Raw genomic sequence first — 23,196 nt, 5'->3', positions numbered from 1 at the left:
TAGACGTGTTTACCAAAGCAGTCTCGCTTACCATCAATACAGCTCTGATTCGATTAGTTACACGCAAAACGATTACCCTTCTGACACGCGCGGGAACAACTTGAGAAACCAGAGATAACTTAGGTATTATGTGAAGAAAACAAACTGTATCCAACCTCACATAGCTGTGCGGCTGTAGCGTTTATCGCTCAATTACACGCATCAGAGAGACGAACATCCCTAGAGTCTTAAGCCGCATCTCTGAGTTATCAAGTACCGTGGCTACCTCTCCCTGAGACCCGATAGGGGTACCCGACTGAACGGGGCCCATCCCGGCCGTGTCCGCGGGGGAGAACTCGGTAAAAAGGCAATTAAATCGGAGGTTACGCACGGCCGGATAACAGCGACTTTTCATTATACTTGAGGTCCTGGGAGAGGGTCCGTCACCCGTAGCATCATCGTCCTGGAGACGGGGGAAGGAAGAGAAGAGGAGGTTGAGACATCTGCCGGGAATGAGATGGAGGATTCTCAATTCAGTTGAAGACAGAAATCCTCCTGGTGAACAAGCTGAGACAAGAAGTTCTTCAGCGTCCAAGGCCGGCAGCAGGTGTGTTACATTTTTGTTTTCATGTATAAAAATAAAATAAAATAAAAACCTTTTCGGAAACTTGTTTTTTTTTTTTTTTTTTTATGGATAATTTCTAATCAGGTGTTTCCATGAAGATGTACTTAAATGAAACTTGCTTGTATAAAACTTTTCTCCTAAAAAAGTTCAGAGATTACTGTTTGTTTGGTTTAAAATTTATGTTTAAGTTACAATTGTTGATGATAACTCTGGATAAATTTTATAATCTCATAAAATTTATGATGCAAAAAGTAAGTCGGGAATATCCAACGGACACAATTCCAACAAATCATTTCTGGATTGAGTACTTACAACAAATCTTTATTTGTACTTTAAGTGCAATTACAAATTTTGATTTTAAAAAGTCAAGGTTGACAACGAGACATTGATAGAAAGGTAAAGTTGCATCAAGTTATTGCAACGTAGCGAGTAGAACATGTTTATCAAATAACCAGTGAGAGAGACTTCGTTAAAGTCAGTGGACACTATTGGTAACTACTTAAAATAGTTATTAGCATTAAACCTTACTTGGTAAAGAGTAATGGGAGAGGTTGATAGTATAAAACGTTGTGAGAAACGGCTCCATCTGAAGTGACGTAGTTTTGGAGAAAGAAGTAATTTTCCACGAATTTGATTTCGAGACCTCAAGTTTAGAACTTGAGGTCTCGAAATCAAGCATCTAAAAGCACACAACTTCGTGTGACAAGGGTGCTATTTTCTTTCATAGTTATCTCGCAACTCCGACGACCGACCGCGCTCAAATTTTCACAGGTTTGTTATTTTATGCATATTATGTTGAGATACACCAAGTGAGAAGACTAGTCTTTGACAATTACCAATAGTGTCCACTGGCTTTAAAGGTAGCTTATGCAGACACAAACTACATGAAAACTTGTTGCTTTATCACGATGTTAATGCTGTCGAGTTAATATCATTGCAACTTTTAATGCTCTAGTCAACTGGTGGACGATTTATTCGCAGGTAACTCGCAATTCACTGGTATCCAGTAGCCAATATCGATGAGCAATTATCACAATCCATTTTTGACATTCATGTAAAAGCTGTTTTTTTTGGGGGGCCCACGAAACTGACAGGGATTCAAACAAAGCGAAGGACATACGACATTCAATGAATGACAGTAAAATAACCAACAAAGTCACACGGGGGGTGGGGGGGGGGAAGACAATATTACGTAATGGCGAAATTACGGTATTTAAAACAAGGCTTGTGTATGTACTGATTAAGATGACGTTGGCAATATGATGTACAGCGAGTTTAAAGAAAGTTGCAGGCTGTTTAATTTCCTAAACACATTTTGTACGTGGAAATGGCAGGGTGAATTATTATCACTAGCATGGACCAAGCACTTCATACATATATTATATTTTATTTTATTTTTTTTTTCTAAGCGGAGCCCCCCCCCCCCCCCCCTTTCTGGTGGCATCGAGGGTTCGGTTTATACTTCACGAAACATTTTACAGACACGGTTACTTTTTTGTTCGACTTCTTTGAATGTGAGACAACATCACATAACGGTTCTCATGGTTGAGCATAAAATAAACATAACAATACAGATATAGGCCTATGTCAGTTCCGATGATATTTTATTTTATTTTATAAAAATGATATCACTCATAATGGTGTTCAATTTTGTGGGGTTTGTTTTTATGCTTTAATGATTTTAACCATTGCTTTAGCTATTATACCAAATCAAAATACAAAGGACGGATCGGATCGAAAAGGGGGGGGGGGGGCACCTTTGAGATACTTAACAAATCGTATATATTGTTGTTTTGGTAGAGTTTAGATAAATGATAAATCGCATGCTTTAAAAAGTATGGTCAGTGTTTCTTCATTGTAAGTCACATTAAGACCGTTGTCTTACAAGAGGGCCAGGTAAGACAGATCCCGCCTATTTCTATATTGTGCTTTTTGACCTGCGATCGACTATTCCAACCCAACGCAGCATAATTATAATTACCCCCTAGTTACTGAGATGAAATATGCAAGGAATACCCATCACTTCATCACTCATTTTCGAATTGCCTACAAAGAAGATGAACACTTGCCAAACACAGAATGGTGTCTAGTCAATACCGAGGGCATCTAACAGGTACAGTAACAACAAAACATGTAAAACCACCATCTAGAAACTAATAGGGTGTCCAGCGCTCTCGGGCAGGCTTTGGTACTGGTGTTTGCTCTCCTCGATGTTTAAACAACATCTCAAGAAACTGATGATCGGCTTCGCTGAAAACAATGCCTTGGGATTTTTAGCACTCATGTACAGCCTAAGAAGTGTTATACACCTTTATGATGAAGAGCCGAGGGCTGGGTTTCTCGTCTCTACACCCTGGATGACATCGCCAGCTAACGGTAGAAAGCTAGGCGCCGGTTGATTGGTCCTACATCAATCACGATCCCCATCACCGGATACGATGGCTAGCTTGCGTCTGACGTAAACGTCTGCTAGAGAGAGAGAGAGAGGGGTGGCGGTGGCACTTTCGACGGCAGCGATGAACGCAAAGATCAGGACAAAACAAAATCATCCCCCGTTTTTGTTGTTGTGAGGAAAGGAGACAAGAACAAAAGCAAAATCAATACTTCCTGTGTTGGGATCAATTTTATCACAAAGGTTTTCTTTTTAGGAATCCTTTAATTTGACAAAACAAACAGCAGTCAAACCGACAAGGGAAAGAAGTGCAGCTGTGAATCATTATGTAAAACTCATTCTACTCTATAAAACAAACACTGTATAAAAAAAATACTGTAGTAAAAACAAATAATGTAATCATAAAACAAATACTGTGGTAAAAAAATACCGTATACAATAAAATAAGCCTATAATGCAACCATTGCCCAGTAGTTCAATAGTATTTACTGTTAATTGGTCATGTGGAAAATATTCATCTGTTTTCATGTATTTCCAATTCAATGTCTATGTTACATTTGCGTTTGCTATGTTGTCATTAATCCTTCGAGAAAGATTATATTAGGATCGAAACATCAGACCATTATTTTTTATTTAATTAGGAAGCTTTTTAAACAAAGTTTCGCAATGCTTGATGAGTGTACCTTTTGGTTTCTTTAGCAGTTTGTATCTAATTCGTTTTCTTCTGTCATTAAATACAATTTATATAATTGGTTTGAATAAGAGTGAACAGTTTGAGTTAAAGAACAACAGTTTTGATTTTAGAATGTAGAAGACAAGGTTTCGCACTTGATGATTGCATCCGTCTGGGTTCCTCTTTTTTAAGCCAAATTTGTTTTACACTTGCTTTCTTTGAGCTTCTTAAACAACAAACCATCACATAATTGAAAAAAAGAGAGTTTATATTCTTGACGTATTTAAAATAGCACGGATATTAATTTACCCAAGTTCTCTTTTCCCCCAAATGTAATGGTTAATTATTATTTGTATTAGGTGTTTGGCCATATATGACAAAAACCTGCTATTATTATAATATAATATTAACATGACTACTAACATACAATTATTATACCAAACTACTACTTTATATTTTGTTTAGGAGGGGGTGGGTGGGTTCGTAATGTTTTGCAGGAGCAGATATGAATAATAATAATTGACCATTTAACTTAATTTCGGCTGAAGTCTCCGACTTCTAACCTTGATTACCTTAATTCACGGAGAGGGAGAGAGAATCGCTGAGATTGTTTTGGTTAAATGAATAACGAGCATCCGTCGCAATAATGAGCTTTATTTAAATGAATGATATTAATCAAACATCACTTCGCTTAAATCATTCAATTTATAACAGTGTCCACACTCCTCTAAAACATCTCATTTCAGTCTGTGGTTAATAACCATGTCATTATATGATTTCACTGTTCACTGCAAGCCAGCCCCCCCCCCCAAAAAAAAAAAAAAAAAATCTATCCCCCGCAGTTTCTTGGTCTCGCAGCTCAAAATTACTCGCACTATTACATAGATGATTTTCCGGTAGAAGACACAAACCGGGTATATTTAACTGTCACTTCTCGTGAAATCCCGTATCTTTTCTAATAATCAGTCTAGGGGGCCCTCGTGTGTTCTCTAGTATGATAGTTTATTGCTAAGGACGGTAAATATACATACATGGCTAGAGTTGAATTGGAAGAAACCCTCGGGCTAGTAAAGCGTGTTGATTCACAGAGAGCAACGCGTACGATAAGGACTATATCCGGTTAGGCTTCAAGAGGTAGAAGTTTAACCGTCAACAACGGCTGCAGTGCCCGTGGCCCTCGCCCTGTGAACGCAAGGTCTGGCTGTTGTAAAGCGTATCATTGTCAATTTTATTTATTCAAATCTGAACCGGACGAACTAATCCGTCCGATCCAGCTCAATTCGGGCAACTGCAGTCCAATTCAAAATTAGCTAGTCAAATCCAGTGAAATCTAGTCGAATCCGGTTCAATCCTGTTATACAATCCACTACAGTCTTCTACAATCCACTACAAAACCAGTTCAATCCAGCTTAATCAAGTACAATCCAGTAATAACAATGCAGTACAATTAAGCACAATCCAGGATAACCAAGTACACTCTAGCCACCAGCTTAAAGACAGTGGACACTGTTGGTTATTGTCAAAGACCATTCTTCTCACTTGGTGTATCTCAACATATGCATAAAATAACAAACCTGTGAAAAATTGAGCGAGATAACTATGAAGGAAAAAACACCATTGTCACACGAAGTTGTGTGCTTTCATATGCTTGATTTCAAAACCGCAAATTCTAAATCTGAGGTCTCGAAATGAAATTCGTAGAAAAATACTTCTTTCTCGAAAACTACGTCACTTCAGAGGGAGCTGTTTCTCACAATGTTTTACTATCAACCTCTCTCCATTACTCGTTACCAAGTGAGGTTTTATGCGAATATTTATTTTGAGTAACTACCAATAGTGTCCACTGCCTTACATCCTACACTCCAGTACAACCCAGTACAAGCCAGTACAAATCAGTAGAATCAACTACCCTCCTGTACAATCCGGCTCAATCCAACTCCATCAAGTCTAATCAAGTCCCCAGTACAATCAAAAGTCAAAAATGTCTAATGAGCAATAACAGTTTTAGCAAATGGTGATTTAAAAAACCCGTTGAGTTCGCGAAAAACCAATCAACCAGGCAACAAAACAAACCTCAGCAAAACAGGTTGCAATTGTTTCCAATAAAGTTGGAATAAATATTTTTCTTCTTTTATAGGCTACCATAATAAATCTAGAGTATCATGTACCTAGAGTAAAGAGTGGACCCTGGCAATCCTAATGGGCATATTCCATACAATCCAAAAACAACATCAACACAAGCAGCCCAGCCCCCCCCCCCCCCCCTTAAAAAAAAAAAAAAAAAAAAAAAAAAAGTAAATTGCCTTAAACACCCATTCAATGCAAATATTTCACCCGCATTACAGTATCAATGTGGTTTACGTCATATTTTGTAAATAATCGAGGTTCATTAATTGTATCAATGGTTGCTATAGTATTACTGTCATTTGGGGTGCACAACTTCTGGTAACTGACCTGACTATACACTGCAGAAATCAGGTGTTAAAATTGACACCATATAGATACCGAATACAGAATCGTTTTTTATTAACAACAACTCAATAGTAACCTTTTCTTGTTAATGGTTGCCTACGAAAGGGGATTTCTGTGGGTGGCTCTCTACATATCAATAAATAGTTTGGTTGTATACGATACGCAGCTACTTTACGATGGCGTTCTCGCTAAAACATTACAAATTAATGAAGCATGTCAATACTATGTTTTAAGTCCCGAGGTTATATGTTGAAAAGCAGAGTCAAACTCAAATCCATTTTTCCATCGGAGTTAATCCATACATCACGATTCCCAGTGGGGCGATTAATATGTTTATGAAAAAAACATGTAACTAAAAAAAAAGTCGACCAAAGATTTGGTATAGAAGAGTTATTGTGACAAACATGAGTGATGTGGATATGTACTTTTAGACCTCTGCTGTTTAAGTAGACACAGAAATGCAAGTGGTAGCTTTGTGGCTAATTCTGTAACTGATGTGGAATTTAAATGATAACGGGAACAAATATCACATACATAAATAAATAATATTAATAATAGTATTAAAAATAGAGTACAACAATATTACTTCGTCTTCCCCATACATTGTCCCGTTTACCAAATCGGTTTATTTGAATCCGATTTCATAACTGTCCCTTGATGATGTAATTATATAAACCAAATAGCGTTAAGTTTGCAATGCCAACTTCAGCCACTTTATTGTGAGCGATCATTCCAAATGAATCCTAACTCTGAGTAAACTCTTTTAAAAGCAGTGGACACTATTGGTAATTACTAAAAAATAATGTTAAGCATAAAACCTTACTTGGTAACGAATAATGGGGAGAGGTTGATAATATGAAACATTGAGAGAAACGGCTTCCTCTGAAATGACGTAGATTTCGAGAAAGAAGTAATTTTCCACGAATTTGATTTCGTGACCTCAGAATTAGAATTTGAGGTCCCGAAATCAAGCACAAAACTTCGTGTGACATTGGTGTTTTTTCTATCATTATTATCTCGCAGCCTTGACGACCAATATTGAGCTCAAATTTTCACAGGTTTGTTATTTTGTGCACATGTTGAGATACACCAAGTGAGAAGACTGGTCTTTGACAATTACCAAAGGTGTCCAGTGTCTTTAAAGATAAGGGCCCAAGTTCATAAAGCCTTTATAATAAGCATTAAAACATTCTTAGAACAGAAATACATGTACATGCTTAGCAGAGACAGCCAATATCCCCTTAAATTTGCATTGTTTTGACTTATTGTTTACTTAGCAAAGAGTTTTGCTAAATAGTTTTATGAAATGGGCCCAGATTGAATAAAATGATTGGATATGATGGTGACATGAAAACTAAAGGAAAAACAAAATTTCGACCATTTTCTCTACAAATTGAAAAAACTACTGTTATGATTTGCATATCAAAATCACACATTTTGATTGCACTCGATGACGTCACCCGTTCCGAACACTTGGCGGCCATAACACAACAATTATTCACTCAATGCTGAATAATTCATGAGCTACACAAAATGATACAGCTTCAATTGAATAAATTAATCAGTATGCATACAGTGACGATTACCCAATACTGCCATGGTTTGGAAATAATTACCATTAGAGTCTCTTTGCACATGGTGTTTATTTTTCATAAAAAAAAGAAGAAAAAAAAGAAAATGAAAAAAAGAAAAAAAAAAAAAAATGAAGCGTAAGTTCAAGGCAAAATAATATAATAGTAATAAAATATAAGTCTTATATAGCGCACGTATCTACTTAACAAGGTACTCAAGGCGCTGAGTATATACAAACTTTCAGGTAATTGAAGTGATGAAGATAGGTCTCTTATTATTCAGCTGAGTATGACCCAAAAAGTAACAGTTCAATAAAACAAACGCAAATAAACCTTCAAATGGATGTGTTGCCTTACTTTTGATTTTTGAATCTGCCACAAAATTGAAACAGAATCGAGACATATCGAAGAGTACTTTTTAAGCAAAAGCTTAGTATGGCTTCTTGCAAGGAGGTAATTTCGATTCAAAATAGTGTAAGACATCATTATGCTTGCTACGTTATTTAGAATTGTTGAGTGTTAAACACGATTGTGCGGCACATAAATGTAGCCCGAGCCCTAAATGTAGCCTGACCTAAATGTAGGCCTTAGGGCTCGGGCTACATTCAGGGCTCGGGCTACATTTAGGTGCCGCACACACGATATTATAGATTTGACACCACATGTGCGCTCGTCCTTTTTTAATGTTGTACTTTTTAACATATCCAGTGTACGCTAGACACCTGCATTATTTTAGGCCACGTCAACAGTACACAACACTGCTATTATTTCCAACAAAAATAAACCACCATCGCAACACGTTGAAGTAAAAGTTGAATTATCTTCAAAAGAAGAAGACAAAAATAACAACAAAAGTGTACTCACTTCTGGTCCCAGTGACCTCCACTCCAGTCGTGTTTCCAATTTATTAACTCTTCCAGCCCATCTCTCATCATTAGTGTGGATGAAGCGAGTCCCAATATGGAGATTTATAGGCTCGACTGGAGACAATCAAGCTACCAACTTTTAGTCTGATGTACAAACTTCTAGATAGGCGACTGTTTGATGTACGCTCACTGTGCCTGACATCAACGGCTGTTTGTAGCCTAAGGTTTGCAGAAAGAGGAGGACATGTTGGTTATGTTAAATACAGATATGGACGTACGAAACAATGACACTCAAACTTCCATTTGTGGTCTCTTGAGTTTCTGGCAGAGTAAGAAGTTCGTTCGTTTGAAACCACGAACTCATTGACCTATTTCAAATAAAAGCATTTTTTATTATACAAAGTAGATTTGTATGATGTTATGTTGTCTCTAAATAGGACGGGTTCACAACAACCTGAAGAAAATTGTGATTTAGACCAAGAAATTTTGCAGTCCAAAACGTCATAAGATTACGAATTACGCATTGCAATGATAAAAATGTAATGTATTTACACCAAAAGACAACAAATAAATAAGGTAAATAAATACATTAAAAATAGTGCTAATAAAATTACGGTCAAAACCAACACTATAACAAATTATAAAAAGTTCAAAGTAATTTTTTTATTTAACAATTATATTTCATTTCAAATAGTCGTCGATGGTTGATGAGGTTAGGTTTTGGTGTCCAGGGCCAGACAGTGTGTGTCAGTAAACTGTGTTGTTCTAGTATCCGATTTGTGATTTACACGATCGTGGTTACGAGGTTACCACCAATAGGAGGGAGCGATGAGCGAAAGCCACCCACAGTTTGACCTTTTGGAATGGTGCACCATGGGAGATGACCTCCGACAAGAGTGCAATGTGGAAGTCCACCACTCAGATTAGGGCACTCTGAAAAGTTATCACTTTAAAATAATATATCCCTTCTTGATAGGTGGCAAGGTGCAATTCCACGTATGATCTGCTTAAGCAGATTGTTTAAATGCTAAGCAGAAATGAGTAGGATACCAGTCATAAATTGTACACATTACATAGTAGTTTGACTGGTAACCTTATTCTTTTAATTTTGTTGCGATTGGCTACTTTTTCTGCTTAAATGCAGCCCTGTGAAATTAGGCCCAGGTCAAAAAAAAAATAAAACAAAACAAAAACTACAACAACACCTCACAGTTGACTGCAAACGAACCTAACATCATGCTGTACCTGGAGTGGGGTGCCACTTTGACACTTTCGAGTGAACATTGTTTTTCGCTCAAAGAACATAATATTAAAATAATATGGAATATTTTGCTTTCTAGCAGTGCTCTAGCAGCGCAAATGTCGTGTGTTCGAATCCCACCCGAGTGATTTGCCTGTGGATCTATTACATATAGCTCGGAAAAGCAATGAGTATCCAGTGCTTAATACACGTCGCTGTAAGGGAACAAAATACGTTTTAATTGTGCTTTCATTAAAATTATACATTACTGAACTATTTTATTTATGTAGTTTTATGTTGTTATCATGCTACAAAAACACAATTGTAAAGCCGACACTGTGGGAAGTTCATTATCATAGTCCGAATGAAACAAAGTGTCGTCGGCTTGTTGTCGTGCATGAGAGTCTACAATGATTGTGTATGTAGTGCAACAATAGGCAGTTAGTCTCGCCTCAATGCGCCACATCAATTTCTCTCTTGTGTGGATGCTTTAGATGGGGAGGACTAGACTTATTATTTATAAGAAAACGACTGCAGACATTTATCACTATTCACACTCTTATCGTGGATCTAATACAAGATTTAAGAAGGGCATTGAGAGAGACTTAGTTCTTTTCATTTTCATGGGGAAAAAGAGAGAAAAAAAGTGAGTTGTTAAACCGAGCATTTTTCATTCGAGTTGGACTATGGTGAGTCATGTGACATTGATCAATCATGAATTGTTGTTGAAAAAAGGCGGGAAAGGAAAGGTGACACTTTTTTGGTCGCAGTTGTGTAAAAACGAATGAATGGAAGTTTAAAGGGTAATGCGTTATAGGGATGGTTTGACTACAAGTTGTGTTTTCTATTTTTGTTATCACACCAATGTTGTTATGGTTCAAAAGTTGTTTCTTTGGATTTTTGCAATTGTCACTTGGCAGTATAGACATGGTTACAATTAATAATGTCTTTACTTGTATCCATTTTAACCAATACTAATGTAATGGAACTACAACAAAATGGGCGGCGGTCATGCTTTTACTACAGCTAATTTTTGTTATTTATTTTCAAACTTTGTACCTTAGACCAACAACTGCAAAGGCAACCACGGCGAGATAGAGTCGAATCTACAAAATGTTGTACAATTCTACAAAGATATTGCAATGTTGTTTGAAATGATTTTAAATGTTATTGACATTGACAATAACATCAAATAAAACTTTATGCGAAATTGACATTGACTAAACGAACAAGTCCCCAATTTGTTTTAGTGATACTTTTTTCTCACGACTTCGGCTCAATAGTCTTGACGGGGTTGAGGGTTAATTGCCTTCCGGGTCTTGACTGAAATTAATGAGAGGTAGAGGTGGGTGCAAAATTTAACTTGAAGACATTTCAAACGGGAGAGGCAATCACAATGGAGCAGTTTTAACCGTTAACATCGACCAAAAAACTAACCCGATATAAATCAATCGCGACGCCCTCTGTCATCGCTTCAAACAATTCGTAAATTAGCGCGACTGTTTCGCCTTTCTCACACTCTAAAGGCAATCGCAAGCACAGAGCCCCCAAATCAAAATGGCACCAAGACGTCGAGAAATCAACCATGATACAAATAAACGAATTCCCTTTTTCATCTCACTTTTATTTCCTTCCCGGTGCATATAAATCCTTCCACGAACAAGTACATCTTGTACGGCCACACAATGTGGATTGCTGGGTTGCCAAGCGGGTCGATTTCACCCACAGCGCGGCCTAACCACGAGCCCTTTTCCCCGGGTCGTGTGACCCTTGCAACCCTCTTGGCCTAATAACTTCATTTTGCCAACTGTTTCACGCCCATTTCACGGCATCGAATTCTTCACGTCCTAACGGCATTGTACTTCCAAATTAATGCAATGAAAGCAAGACGTTCATTGTTTTCTCTCTATGCAAACACTTTTTCAAGTGTTCTATTCTCGGCCCATTTAATTTACCTTCGTTCCAAATAAATAACCAAACTGGATAATGATGGAAAACAACATGTGCTCTTGATTTGCCTTCTTAAATAATAATAAGATAATGTTAAAAGGTTATAGGTCCGAGAAGATTATAATACATTTTCGGACAGATTCAATCAACGAAATAAATACAGAAGCATTACAGAAATTAAATGTCATACTTATTTCAACGAGGACATTTTCCAACCGACTGTACACACAGGTACGGTAGTCACCCTTTTAAGTAGCTTATAAATTCCAATTTACAAATTACACTTAAAACAAAAGAAAACCAACGTCCGATATCTTATAATAAAATAAAACTCTCGCTTAACTTTGGCACACCCAAAGAAAACAATACGCGGTACTTGTATACATTTACAAGATCCCCACAACTGTGTCATAATCGTATGCAAGACGTCTCACCACACATATCAAGCTAATTATAGGCGGGCCCATGCTATGACTTTCAAATTTCAAATATGAGAAGTTCTAAGACCGGGGACTAGAAAAAGGGTTGCATTTACATGAAAAGGCAATTTACACATCTAATGAGCTGTTGGGCCGGACTCCATCGGGACCGTGTGTTTCCCGGGGCTGGCGACCGTGTTTTGGATTCACACTCCCCTATAAATATTTCATTTTAACCCATCAGAATTTCGCATGGAAGAGTGACGATAAACTGTTAGTCTTGTTAATTTATTTTTAATCTACTTAATACGGAGAGCTGTGTACTGCAATTGAGGAATTTTGTCTTGGGGTTCAAAAGTTTGAAAGTTGTTTTTTTTTCTTTTGAAATAAAGAACATTAAATGAATGCAATACAGATGTTATTGATGCTGATTTCACGATGATTATGATGATAACTATGATTATGGTTGTGATGTTTATTTTTTAAACTACTTAAAGCCATTGGACCCTTTCGGTAAACAGTGTTGTCCTAGGCCCACACTTTGTGTACCACAACTTCTATATAAAATAACAAACCTGTGAAAATTTAGGCTCAATCGGTCATCAGAGTCGATGATAACAACGGAAAAACCCACCCTTGTTTCCGCGCGTTTCGCCGTGTCATGACATGTGTTTCAAATAAATCCGTAATTCTCGTTAACGAGAATTTATATTGTTTTGCTGTTTTCTCAAAAAGTAAAGCATTTCATGGAATAATATTTCAAGAGAAGTCTTTCACCATTGCCTTCTGTAAACCCTGTAAATTATTTGTAAATCTGTGAACTTTTTTTTTTTTTTCTGAACCGAAAGGGTCCAATGGCTTTAACACGGGAGCTATGCACTGAAATTGAGGAATGTCGATCCTGAATGCAATGGGTTATTGATGTGGATTTCACGGTGATTATGTTGATAATGATGATGACAATGAATGTGGTGATGATTGTGGTGATTGTGATTGTGGTTGTTATGTCTGGGGAGATGGCAACATGATAAGGTGGTGACAATGAAGTGATGAGAGTAATGTGATGGTACTCTCAAAGTTTAATGGTGATTTGAGTGGTGAAGGGTTGCAAATAAAAGGTTGCATTATGGTGATTCGACTGAGTGTAGTAAAAAGCTGGTTGAAGGTGGTTTTAGGGTGAAATCAGTGGAGAAGGTTTGGTAAAAATGTAGTCTGACCGTGATATAAGTGATGAAGGGTTGTATGATGGTGATTTGAGTGGTAATGGGTAGAGATGAAGGTCGTTTGATCGAGATCAGTGGTGATGATTGGTAAGGGTAGTTTGATGGTAACTTGAGCGGTGATGATTGGTGTGATTAAAATGGTGATTTGAGTTACGACTACGACTGTGGGTATAGCAGTGGGTGTGTCGATGTTAAGGGACACTAGGAGGTGGTAGTGCGTGACTGTCGTGTTAATTTTAGCAGTTGACAGTGGGTGAGGGGCGGGGGCGAGACAAAGATGGGGGCATGGTGGTGATTCTGGGTAGTGATTTGGGTAGTGATTTGATTGTAGCATGATATGCCGGACATGGTGAGATGCCTTATCGCAATAATCACCACTCTCGATCATTAAATCATAATTCCGAAACTCAACTCAACTATCACGCGCTATATGACAATGATAAATATGAATATCCCCCAAGGCGGGTAAAACCACAATTTAACAATGACATTTATTTCTGCGGTTTGAAATGCCACAGTGTTGAAATTGAACTGACTTCATTTTCGCAGGATTGTATATCTTTTTTTATTCCCATTCAAAGGGCAGTGTATGCAGAACGCCATAGAAATTATGGCAATTCTGGCCTAATGATGAACGGGTTCCATTCAAGCTATACCAGGGTTGAAAGGGGACCTCTCGTCACGCGTGGTTGAGAAAAAAAGCTTTTCGCAAACCCATACAGGAGAGGTATATTTATGGCGAATTTGGGCTTTGTCATCCTTTTGGCTTTGCCAGTTCCTTTGTGAATCTAAAAAAATATGATACCTACACGGCACCTCTGCCTATGAGCTAGGGTTAGTTCATACCACTGTTAACGGGAAACAAGCTTGCAACTGTAACTTGGAATACAAACACAATCACTGTTATGCCAACTAGCTGTGTGGAACACTAGGGGTAGTTCATGTACTGTAACCGGCAGTGAGGACATGATATTGGAAGATCAGTAACACAAGTCCGACTGTTCCACTCTTCTTGCTTGAATCAGAACGACCTTGGTGTACTGTACACCTTCTCCAACAATCCCGCCAAATAAAGGTAAAGTTTCAAACGGCGGTGTCAAACTAACTCCTTAGTCCCTCGCTGGTTGATGAAACATTGTTATGGGGTACGAACCGGACAGGTCCTCCCCTAAGACACAGCACCCAAGAAACCTCAAGTCTTAACCAGCTTCGTGACCAAGGAGGGTAGAGGGCGGCAAGGGACCACCGCTCCTTTCATCCAAAAAGGTGAGAATTTATGCCCCCTCTGACACGCCTCGCGTGAGTCGTCCAGGCGTCTTATTTGCACCTTGCCAATGAAACCTGTAATTAAATGCTTGGACAGTGGCGTCTACAGTGCATGCTAGACTATGGAAAGGGGTGAGACGGGGAGCCCAAGATAATACGTGATCTGTGGTGCATATTTGTTGGGGGTATACGTCTAGTGAGCATTTTTGTTGAAATAGAAACTTCTACAGTACAGTGAGAAAGGCTTTGTTTGCTGTTTGGGCAAATCTGAGTGAATTTGCAAAGTAAAGGTGAGTGAATACTGGTATCATATTATTTTAGATTGTGTGCAACATAATCACAATAGTTTAAGATTTTATAAATACATATAACTGGGATTATATTTAGATATTTAAATTATTTTGGGATTCATTATTTAGCATGCCTTCATCACATGATGTAGTTTTGTATAGCATTTGACGTTATCTTATTAGCCGTTGCAAACTGCTTACCAACAAAAATGACCTATGGATATATGCAAACAATAATTAACAAAATACTATTATTTTGTTGTAATATTAAGTAATCCGAAGTGTCAAACTAATTAAGTTCAGAAAATCCATGCCCTTGAAACTGATGATACCCACGCTCTCCAGTCTACCAAACATCACCAAACCCCGTCAAGGGATTATACTGATGTCACCTTTTAAAAGTTGAGCATTGAATCATCATGACTTGGGGACGAGGTTTTTCAAAAACGAATCTTCCCCATCAATTTTCAGTAGAAAACAAAAATCTCCTGGAGTTGGACATATTATACACCCGGTACTACCCTGGTCTCGTGTTGTGAATCCACTAATATAATAAATGGCTTGATAGATATTCAAGAACCATAAACTATAATAATGGCTGCTGTTCATCACCATTTTAAGCTCGAAAAAGCCTGGCTGGCAAGCGCACTGGCTAATAGAACTTGACGGGTTTCCTGAGATTAAGAGCCATTACTGAGCTAAGTGGTGATCGTTACGACTAATAAAGTACGCTAACATGTTACCCCTCTCGTAATCAACGGAAAATTATTTAATATAGCACACTTTATCCAATAAATGGGCAGGGGCCGCTGTGTAAGAGCTTCATTCACCATTAATCTCAACCGATGAAAAGTGAAATGAATGACATTTTGTTGGTGTTCCTTTATAGTTTTGCTAGACCTTCAACGAAGCGCATTTATACAAAAACATAAATGGCAGGGTAAGGTTTGTGCTTTTAGTGTCAGTATCACAGGTAAATGCTCATTTATTTTCATGTTGATTTTTTCCCCCTTCTTTCTTCCCTGAGGGTGACTGAAATTGAGCACCGAAAAAAAAAATATATATATTTCCATAATATTTGAAAAGTCTGTATGTTGCTTGGACTGAACGCGGCACTGAATTAACAAAATGGTACAGTTTCGTTTATCAGTGAGCAGACTTGTGGACGCTGTAGACAGGGACACATTTAAAAGAGCCTTTAAGCACAAAAAACAGCTACGCATATCAACAACCACAATAAGGTTACCAGCCAAACTACCTAGTCACGTGTACAATTTGTGAGTGGTATCCTGCTCATTTCTGCTTATCAGACAACTGTTAAGCAATATAATCTGCTAGTTCGTAAGCAGCTCGAAGAAATTGGGGTCTGGTTAAAATAGCTAAATTCTAAAACTCTATTATTTAGAGTTGCATGTGGTGATCGTATCTCACAACACACCGAGTTGAAGTCACTGTGGGTTCCACACTTAAAAATCTGACAATAAAAAACTACACTATCATATTAGTGTTAATTTATCATGGTGTTCAATTTGTATCGGTGTTTAAATAAACGAATTACTGTAAATGAGTATCGGTGAATGTGCAATCGTCATAATTTGTATAGGAAGACGAATAATGCATGTTTCATAATAATCACGATTTGTATAATAATGACATCAATACGTCTCTTTGCGTTGACGAATCACTTGACATAAAACTAAGTCATTTACAAACAATATTGTTTTTAAAAACCCATTGGAAAAACAAATCCATACCATTAGATGTCAATTTATTTCGTTGGAATCTCCCTATAGCCTTGTATGCTTTTCTAGTGGAGTATACTTTCATACGTGGTTGACACACCTCTAAGATGTATATACGATCATGGCGGGTTACACTTCTTGACTCATGGGATTAGATCATTACGCAAGCTGATGGAGCGTCTCCAAGTTCTCAAGAACAGCGACATGACCCAAATCTTAATACAGGAGTCCTCGGAATTGATTGATTTACACTGATCTAAAAAATGTCATGCATAATGATCCACAGGTAAACATAGTATAACTCAGAGGTATGTGTATACTTATCATTTGTTGTGCCCTTATTCGGCAAACATACAAAGACATAATGGTTAAATATATTAATGAAGTGGTATTAACGTCGGTTTGCTCAAAATTCGTCAAACTAAGAACTTTTGATCAAAAACTCTGACTCAAAGTTTTAGAGAACCATTTCATCTATCATATTAACATCCCTTAGATCGTAGATAATGCTGCGGAAATGCAGTTGCAGGACCACAACAACTTATGTGTATCCATACAAAAATAAAGAGAAAAATTCCCCACATATTTAAGCATACTAATCGAACGAACGACAACAACAACATCAACAATAAATAAAAAAAATAAAATTTAACTTAAAAACAAAACATTTGTATGAATTAAAACCGAAAAACTATTGAAACAAAAACTTAAAGTTTGGGTCACGGTGTGAAATGAGCATATCATGAGAAAAATGCAGTTGATATAAAATCATTATTACAAATTGGTTGTTATGTTTTTGGCAATGTCAAAGTCAGCTTTGATACATGAATGTAGTAAAGCGAATCTGAATTCAGCATCATAACAGTTTGACTACCATCACACTGTAATACTCCGAACCCAATAGTCCACACACGAGTTCAAGACTGCATGACGAGGCAGGCACGGTACACCGTGAAAAGCGAGAGGGTGCGAAAACCTTGTCGTCACGGGGCCGGGCCGTACGGCTGGCCCGACGGGTGAAAACTCCACCTTCTCGCTGCCTTGGAGTCTCTTGCCCCTGGCTGGGGTAATTACTCACAGCTACCGTATACTGTCATCGTGTTGAATGGGGAGCTGTGACGAAAAGGTCTTAGGGCTGCTGTACAGCAACTTTCATCGTGAACAGCCTGTTCGCCACCCCGTTTATGGAAATCACACAATCCTTGGTTGATATGAATCGAGGCTAAGTATCAAAATGATAATTTTGGTTTTTACTGGAATTATGCAAGCTCGAAGGATTGATAATGATTTATGTTTTGTTTTTAGGAAAGAAAGAGCAACCTTGCCCCTGTAATATGACTTGTTGGATAATAAGACAGTTCATCTGTAAATTCGTTTTTACTGTTTCAATGCGTGTTATTTGAACACTTAAAATGTCCCTCATCATTCCACAGGGTGCTGTTTTTAGACCATAACAACCGACCATTTGCGTTTTAATTGTTAACATGAATTCATTTATTTATATTTTCAATGAAGTGGTACTGCATTCCTACCATTCACAATTGTATCAAACAAAAACTAAAAGGTCAACCAAAAGTCATTTCTAGGGAAATGTTAATAATACAACCTTCTACTTGATGTAATTTTTTTAACATATTATGATGTTGACATGTGCAATTCAGTTTTTTAACTGCGAGTCACGTTTTAATAAACCATTTTTGAATTGAATTGAATTGAATTCATACCCAGTCGATTGTATGATTTGAAAATGTGCGCATGAATGATTTTCAAAAACAGAGAGTGTGACCCCAGCTTAGTTACTTATGAGTCAGTCAAAATAATGTTTGGTTTACATTCTAAAAAAAAAAAAAAAAATGCGTATACAAAAAAAAGTTATGAAGGAACAGAGAAACAAAAATGTAAGGGTGTGCCTGGGGCAACAGTTACTGTATCAAGTAACTGCCAAAGCAGGGCATGTTTTCTGAAGTAAGTGCCCCTAGATTACATACTACTATTTATTACAAACTCAAACCAATGATTGAGCCCCGAGTGGGCGACTCATGGATTCAAACCATTTTAACAATGCGCGAGAGTCGTGTAGATAGCAAGTTTCTATATTTAAAGGCATTTGACTCGTTTGTAGTTGTAAAAGATCAGTATTTTCACTTGGTGTATCTCAACATATGCATACAATATCTAATCTTGGAAAATGTTGACTCAATTGGTCATCGAAGTTGCATAAGAAAAATTAAAGAAAAACAAAACCTTTTGGGTGTTTTCATATTCCGAAAAAAGCTCCATGCCTGAAGTCTTTTAATATTTGAGTGAGAAACTACCCCTTTCTCAAAACTACGTTACTTCAAAGGGAGCTGTTTCTCACATGTTTTATATTATCAACCGTTCGCCATTGCTCATCACAAAGATACGTTTTTATGCTAATATTTATTTTGAATAAAAAGTGTCCATTGCCTTTATTAAGTTAAGGAAAGAAAGACATGGAAATTACCGGGATGAAAATACGCACTTTGCAAGTTATTATTATAATTCAGCCATTCCATATGTATTTATTATTGGAGGCAGTTGTATTTTTTTCAAAAATTTTGTTCTGTTTTGGGGGTTGCCTTGTGTTTATTATATTGGTAAACACGTATACTGCTGCCTTATGGCGAATAATATGTAACTAACATGTGCAGGGGTAAACCAAATCACAGTTATGGGTTGTCTTTTAACAGCAGATGTCCCTTGTGACGTAGGGGTCAAAATATCAATGCCAAACCAACGCATTCAGGAACCTTCATGGTGTGTATTGTTGTGTTCCCTCATATAGTTGTATACACAAGTACACTAAACCATATTATTACCCCAAAACTGTCACCAAGGATGACTCAAGTGGACTGTAGCTCGCGCAAGCCAGAGGATACCTGCAAACAAGAATGCTTGCTACATGTATAATATGAACAAGAGACACCGAGATTAACCTCAAGCATGTACACGGCGTATGTGTACATGTTGTACGCCATATGAGCAGAGGAAAGCAACAAGGTTATAGTGGTATCAGAGAAAGTAGTAGTGCCTTCATCTTCAAAAGTTTTCTTCAATCAACATTTATTTCCATACAAACACAATATACAAATACAAACAATAGGATGTTACAAGACTGAAAACTGTATGGAGGCATGGCCCATTAAAGCAAAGCTTGTAAGCTGGGATGCCTTTACAAAACAAAGGAAGGTAATATTTTCTGTATTAATGGTAACAAGGTGCAACTTATACGTTTCCATTTCCTCGAGTGCTTTTTAAACTGATTTGAAAAGACAAAGCATACCAGTTGCAGGATTTCCACTGTACAAGCTCCCATCCATGCATTTTGCGTGTTCGAAAATAACAGCATGTGCACCATGAACTCTGAAAGAGCAGTACCTTCCAATATACACACACGCTGTTGATACAAAACAAAAACACCTTCTTTATCAAACCCAACTGAAAGCTGTCAGACGTGCAGTTGTGCCAGCATCGAAAAGGATACAAAAGTCCAGCATATTGGTCGTCACCAGTGCATGACAAATGGCTCCAGAAGAGAACGAGGCACTGGACTGGAACCAAAACCTTTTGTCCGTGGGGCAAGATGCGCCTTTTCCCCGCCGGCAGTACAGTGATGTGTGACGGGGACAGACAACGGGCCGCTGGGCTCGGTGGTCGAACCGATGGCATTGTCTTCATATTCGGGGAATCAATGGGGGGTAGTCTGTCATGGTGTTTTGTTCAGTTGAATAAATGATAGAAAATCTGGTAAATGACAAAGTAGTTGTCACTGCTGTATTTTTTATTGTTTGATTTATTTATAGTAATTGTATTGTTTGTTTGTTTTAAGTATTATACCATCAATTACATAATTTCTCGTAGTGACTGCCGTGTCACAACAAAGGGTAAACAAAAACAGCGAACCTATACTTGTGCAAAGTTGTATTGATGATATAGGCCTATTACATAATAAGAAGAAGTGTACATTATTATACTGGCGTTATTTTTATTCATTTGTTTATTTATGTAGTGTTACAAATCGGTGAACATTTCATTTCACCAAGATCTCTAGAGAAAACAGTAGGTTAAAAGGCAGTGGACACTATTGGTAATTACTCAAAATAATTTTTAGCATAACAAAAAACTTGTTTGGTAACGAGTAGTGGAGAGCTGTTGATAGCATAAAACATTGTGAAAAACGGCTCCCTCTAAAGTAATGTATTTTTCCATAAAAAAGTAATTTTCCACGAATTTGATTTCAAGACCTTAGATTTAGAATATGTTGAGGTCTCGAATCGAGCATCTGAAAGCACACAACTTCGTGTGACAAGAGTGTTATTTTATTTTTATTTTTTTCATTTATATCTCGCAACTTCGACGACCAACCGAGCTCAAATTAATTTCACAGGCTTGTTATTTGTACGCATAAGTTGAAATGCACCAAGTGGGAAGACTGTTTATTGACAAAAACCAACAGTGTCCATAAATACACTTGTTTTCTCCCGCGATTTTATTCAGTATTTGTTTGCCAATTACGAAAATCCATACAACAGCTGAGTAAGGTGATGCAACTTTCTCGAACAAACCAGTATGTATAGTATTACTTTATTTCCCATGACCATTAGTAAAAGCTAAAAGGCTAAGTTTACCTTTTGTCTTAGGAACCGTTCCATTGATGTCATCACAATCATAATATACATTACAACTAACCTGTGAAAACTTTAGTCCAAAAGGTGCTCTCTTAATGTAAAAGAGTGAAAAACACAACTCTTCACATTTCGAGTTGTCCTTCAAATGGCTCTTTAAAATAGTGGTGCTTATTTCACTCTTTTAGAGGGATTTTACTCCAGGACGGAGTGAACAAATCACTAAAAAAGATGCAAACTTCAATCTTAAAGAGTGGGAGACCACTCGAAAAAGAGTAGTTCCCCATATGGTTCTTCAAGGAGTGCTTTTCACTCTTTTTGATTTAGAGAGTGGTCGCGATGTTGAGATAATGTGGAGCGGTTTATGTCCACGCAGGACATAATAATTCGTAATAATAATAGGAATACAAAAATCGGGGAAACAAATCTTTTCTTAGATTGAACATTTTGTTGAATCGCTATCACATTTATGATAAAGGAAATGTTTCTCAAAAATAATATTATACATTATCAACGTATGTGGTGCTTCAAAGTAGGCTAACACGTGGGCCCAATTTCATAGAGCTGCTTAAGCACGACAAATTGCCTAAGCAAAACAAATCATGCTTAGTAAAATCAGATTACCCGCCAAGACTCCAATCAATTGTTATGGTAAGTAAACAACATTCAATACTAGTCACACGCAATGTGTATTGCATGACATTTTGGCCAGTAATGTGTGTAAAATAAGCAAGCTATTTTCGTGCTTAACCAAATTTTTTGCTTAAGCAGCTCTATGAAATTGGCCCTTGGTCATTATATAACTTTTGAAATAATTACCAAAGGTAGAAAAACATTCATGAAATGAAGGTAGCCAAAGCGAGTCTGAGTGGCAAACTAAGTAGTCTGAACTCTTGTTGATGCATTGGGAGTCAGTGCACACTGTAGTGTCTATGTACACAAGGTATGTGACTGTAATGAATACAGCATGGTTGAGACTGTTGGCAAAGAATCACGTTCGTGTTTATACTGAATACAATAATGATACTGTTTATTTTGTTTAATTTTAATAATTCAAATTTACATGAGATTTGAATAAACATTAAAACTAGAAGCGTCATCCCATTACGTCATCATACCCAAAACAAAACTTTTGATTGTATCCATGCTTATGGCGGTTAGGTTTAACCATCTCATCGTTTTAGGCACGTAGCCAGCTTTATTGTGTGTCAGGGTATGTTGTGGGGGGGGGGGGCAAAGTAATTTGTTTGGTTCTCCATTCAGGATATTAAAGTTAAACACGTGTACTAATATGACCGAATTTGCACAACGCATAACTGTTGAAACATACGTTTTCACCGCCAGAGGGATACAATGCAATTTATTACGATCGAGACTCGGCCAAGCTGTCACCAATAGCATAAACACACCGTCCTCAATTATAAAGTAATGAGAAGAAAAAAAAGAAAAAAAAAAAAATGACGGCAAAACATATTTTGGTTGGAAGCCTACAACAGCTTTCGATAATAAAGAACTATTCAAAGTAACATTGAACTTCGAAATGAGATGCCCATGTAAATAATCATGATTGGGATAACATTACACTTCCGAGTGTAAACTTGTTATGTGTTTTCACATGCACCATTTTGTCTTACATTTTCACTTTTGCCGTCCCCATTCACGCCCGTGTAGGGGTTATTGTAACTCCCAACCCCACCCCTTCCCATGCCAACATACTGGTAACGACATGGTGTTGTTTGAATACAATGTTTCGTATGATACACATTTGTATTTTTGTTCTTTCATTTTGGACCTTTGCTCTGAATTTTATTTTGTACTGTTATTGTTGAGACAAATAGTAAT

General features: G+C 37.4%; 1 protein-coding gene across 3 annotated transcripts in view; it reads left to right on the top strand.

Moving 5' to 3' along the window:
• The first annotated feature begins 485 nt into the window (after positions 1–485).
• Positions 486–23,196, top strand: part of LOC139937414 (homeobox protein Hox-A5-like) — a 43,047-nt gene continuing 20,336 nt past the window's right edge. The window contains exon 1 of one of the 3 annotated variants that reach the window (XM_071932550.1): positions 486–586. The gene's annotated coding sequence lies outside the window, so the exon portion shown is untranslated. Of the gene's footprint in view, positions 587–14,403; positions 14,677–14,861; positions 14,967–23,196 lie in introns of those variants that run through there. The other 2 variants (XM_071932549.1, XM_071932551.1) reach the window with 2 other exon arrangements.

The sequence above is a fragment of the Asterias amurensis genome, chromosome 5, assembly GCF_032118995.1.
Source record: "Asterias amurensis chromosome 5, ASM3211899v1".
Taxonomy (NCBI): Eukaryota; Metazoa; Echinodermata; class Asteroidea; order Forcipulatida; family Asteriidae; genus Asterias; species Asterias amurensis.
Note: the sequence above shows the minus strand (reverse complement) of the source record. Positions and strands in the feature narration are given on the sequence as shown.